Here is a 3,894-nt window from a genome sequence, read left to right as displayed (position 1 = left end):
GTGTTCAAATTTTGATTAACTTTTTTTAGAATTGATGAACTTTTTCAAATTAGTGAACTGTTTTTGAAATTCGTAATTTTTTCAGATCCATGTGTTCTTGAGCTTTGTGAACGAAGCAACAGAAAAAAAGAAAAAAACAACGAAGGAACGAAAGGTGTACGAAGGAAAAGGAGCTAGCGATCAACTGTTGACCGGTCAACCACGAGAAGTGAACCACGATGCATCGTCGAAAGGCGCACGTTGAACGAGCTCTGCGGCTCGTTTTTGGGCCGGCCCACATAAGCAAGCGCGTGGGCGCTGGGTTCGTTTGCTGGCGCATAAGGCGCCAGCGAGGAGCTCCCTACATCACGTTCTGGAAACCCCTCCGTGACCGGAGTCCACCCCTTCCCCCACCCCACAATACGTTCGGGCCTGCGGCGGCTGCGTCTTGCCCCGGCGACTCCGGGATGGAAGATGCGGGCTTGAGTTCTTGCTGGATGCCATCGACCGGTTAGTGCATCTATCCTCTCTAGAAATCTGCAGTTTCTGAGATTTGTTGCTCAGTGGGCATGCCGGAGAAGAAAGCTGACGCCGAGACCGGTCGTCGCCCATGGCCGTGTGTTGTAGGTTTCCACTCCGGGAGGATTTCACCGACAACCTTTAACATTCAGATCCGCTCCCCCTGGCATTATTACCTCCAGGTCAAGCCAACCCTGGCATGCCGATAGATTCAAAATGCTAGTTCTGGATGCGGGCAGCAAGTTGGTGGCGGTGGCCCGGAGAAGGCACAGGGTGGCATGCGCCGGCGACGGGAGGCATCTCCCACTAGGTCTGTGCACTCAACTGACAGGGTCAACCCAGAGGCGCCCGGATGGACAAAGAGGTATGCCCCGAATTCCTTTCCTGGTTAACTGTATTTGTTCGAAGTGGCTAAATGTTGATTTGCTTGGCGATGGTTGATACGAGTATAATATAGTTTTAGTCTGGACGATTGCAACCTGAGGATATGATCTACTCCGTAGTTATCTTCACACCAAGAGTTGTTTCTAATAATTTATTGTTCTATCTGCTTGGCCTGAAGCAATTATTTCAATAATCCTCTTTTCCAGCCGATCTAGCTAAAGAAGTGTTTTGCTACAAAATTCAGGTTACGTCTTGGTAGTGTGCCACCAGACCGGACACCATGCCCCTCTAGGATGAGTTCGCTAGAGCTCTCGATTCGCAAATACGCAGAGGAGCCTACAAAAAGTGTAATAAGACTTGAACTCGGGCTAAGTTTCGTTTGGCAACTCAAGTTTGCAAGTAATATGCAATGAAGTTGAAAACAAAACGCTGTGAATTTTGGCAGAGCCTTGCTGAACCTAGATGAGGATGAAAATTGTGACATGGAGATGTTTTGACTGGATGATATTTTTTTTGAAAAAAGATGAACTGCTCATGAAATTGATAATTATGGTTTAACATAAAATGCTTAGTTGATATATGAAGATACACAAGTTGCACCCAACAAAGGGTCAGGGCTCATTGTGGGGAAATTCCTTACATCTTACTAGACTGAGCCAAAAGTGAACTACATAATCTCAGCGAAGGAGATGTTTGTGATTGCGTTCCTAGAAAGCTTTAGCTGGTCTTACATAGACTGGTTCGAACCGAAGGAAGAATCTGTGGGTGCCAGAACCACCCAGAGAGCCTCATGTGCTCCTGGTTTTCCATTTTATTGGTTAGTATCAGTAAACAGAGATGTAAAAGAATTAATGGTGGCTTATGCTTGTACTTTCCATGTTTGCCGTGCAGACGCGCGATCTACTGGGATTATTCCATTGAAGAGGGGCACAACAGAGGATGGTGCAGAATGGGGTGGATGTGGATCAATTGACGAGGATCAAAGTGCGCGCACACTTGGTGCGGCGGCCCTGGATTTAGTTGACCAAGACATAAATCATCCGGGACTTTTCGAAGGTTCGTGCGACGTTTGTTATTTCTCCTTCTGTTTCCTTTCGAGGTTTTGAGGCACTAAGGAATGACATCTGTCCAGCAGGGGGTTTCGATCAAGCAAGGAGTCTGCTCTCGAGGCTGCGTGAAGGAGATGTCGGATGTAAAACATAGAGATCCATGGCGGTCTGAATATACTTGTGTTGATTGCATTTTGACCCATCTTCAGTTCATTTTGTTGACCCATCTGATTACGATGTCCTCCGGTTCTACATCAACATGCTGGGCTGTGACAAAAACGTCATACGAAAGTAAAGACTTGAAACTGATCACCATGCGTTGCTTCGGTGGGTTTCTCTGATCATTGTGATAATACTGTCTTCCTTACAGGAAATGGTTCTGGCACTTTCATCCAATACTTGCAGTGGCATCTGGTCAGGACCTGAAGGATGAGTTAACTCTTGGTGGTGAGTTAATGTTAAATGTCTGGAGATGCATGCAGCACGTGCTAAGTGCAAAAGAGAAGAGGATGTACTGCGGGGTGGCTTGTGAGATGGAGACGGATTTTGATCCCCGTTTTGTGGTACATACCTTGCTTGTTGGCATCTTATGCTGCATCATTTTGTTGCTGTTGGAGATACTGACTCTGGGATGTTTGGATACGATGCGGGAAGAGCTATGCAGGGGAGACGATGAAGTGGGCTGGGATAGCATGATGATGAACTCTGATTTGATGGGCTACATAATTGATTGGCTAAAGAAGATAAAGGTATTGTGGGTGAAAAACTATGGACCTGTATTGAATTTGTAATTCAAGACCTAAGCAGACTAAGTGAAAGTACTCCCTCTCTACAGTGGGAGTATGTACGTGTGGTTGTATGGACAGATTACCATCTATCTGAATTCGCAATGTTATACTTGGTGTTGGTGATTCAGTCTCTTGCTTTATAGGTAACCAACTTGCAGACCTGTGTTTAAGGGACGAAAATCCATGACTGAATTTATAAGTGTCATCGCTGTAGCTGACAGAAATTGGGCTATTTCTTTGAAGCAATTGTCGCGCATGTTTGGCGATGCGCAAACTTTGATTAGCTGTCTGAATTGTAAATCCGTGACTGAATTTCTTAGAGTCGTCTCTGTGGGTGTTCTTTTGCAGCAAATGTCATGCTTGCTTGGCAACGGCTGCACTTGTAGAGGTGGTGTCCAGCGGCGGCGATGAGGATATAGTTTCGGTGTGGGAGACGACCAGTGCGAGATATAATAACTGCGGGTAGATCGGGTAGCCGTTACAGCGGTCGTGGCAAGGAGGCGGCTCAGGCACAGCTAAATGACTGAGCCGTGACCGCAAAAGATGTTCCGTCTCTGCCTTACAAGCTGTCATCTCATTTAATGCACCCACGAGTTGGCTTTATTTGCCTGCAATACGTCTACTATACCGGCAGAAATACATCAACTAGCACAGATCCACATGCTAGCAGACGGGGATGATTTCAGGAGCATCTGAGCCTGGGCTCCGAATCGAATATCCGACTTATTTATCCTTGCTCTGTTTTTTGTGTACTAAGATTGTTTGTTTGTACCCAGCATGTGTACGTGATGTGCCCTACCGCTGTGTGTACTTCCTACTAATGTATGTGCTTCCTGACACTGTTGAGCATGCGTGTGTGTGTTCGCTGTCGTTATTTATTAACATTGTCATGCTCTTCTTACTTTTTCCTTAACAATTCATGATCAATACCGAACATTATTTTTTGAATAGATGACACTCGAACTTGGTTTTAGCTCTCATGTTGTTCAATGAATCATTAAGTAATGTTTTGCATGGATTTTATAACTGACACAATGTTTCTGATTTAATGAGAGCCAACTATGCATTCCTAGCTTCCCCGGCGATGCCGACATGGCTGGGCAGGACCCAATGGCCATCTTCGACGCCTTCATGGACTTCGTCAGTGCCGACCACTCCTTCGTCATCTATGGCTA

At 45.9% G+C, this 3,894-nt stretch overlaps 1 long non-coding RNA gene across 3 annotated transcripts; it reads left to right on the top strand.

Moving 5' to 3' along the window:
* The first annotated feature begins 328 nt into the window (after nucleotides 1-328).
* LOC123046225 (uncharacterized) lies at nucleotides 329-3,667 on the top strand. Of its 3 annotated transcripts, none has more exons than XR_006422040.1 (6): nucleotides 329-489; nucleotides 607-862; nucleotides 1,774-1,938; nucleotides 2,018-2,222; nucleotides 2,302-2,862; nucleotides 3,068-3,667. It is a non-coding gene; the product is annotated as an uncharacterized lncRNA (long non-coding RNA). The 3 variants fall into 3 exon arrangements; XR_006422039.1 differs by lacking the exon at nucleotides 3,068-3,667 and having other exon boundaries at nucleotides 2,302-2,494; nucleotides 2,586-2,846; XR_006422041.1 differs by lacking the exon at nucleotides 3,068-3,667 and having other exon boundaries at nucleotides 352-489; nucleotides 681-862; nucleotides 2,302-2,494; nucleotides 2,586-2,846.
* The last annotated feature ends 227 nt before the right edge of the window (nucleotides 3,668-3,894 follow it).

The sequence above is a fragment of the Triticum aestivum genome, chromosome 2B (genome assembly GCF_018294505.1).
Source record: "Triticum aestivum cultivar Chinese Spring chromosome 2B, IWGSC CS RefSeq v2.1, whole genome shotgun sequence".
Taxonomy (NCBI): Eukaryota; Viridiplantae; Streptophyta; class Magnoliopsida; order Poales; family Poaceae; genus Triticum; species Triticum aestivum.
This window is presented reverse-complemented; position numbering and strand designations above follow the sequence as displayed.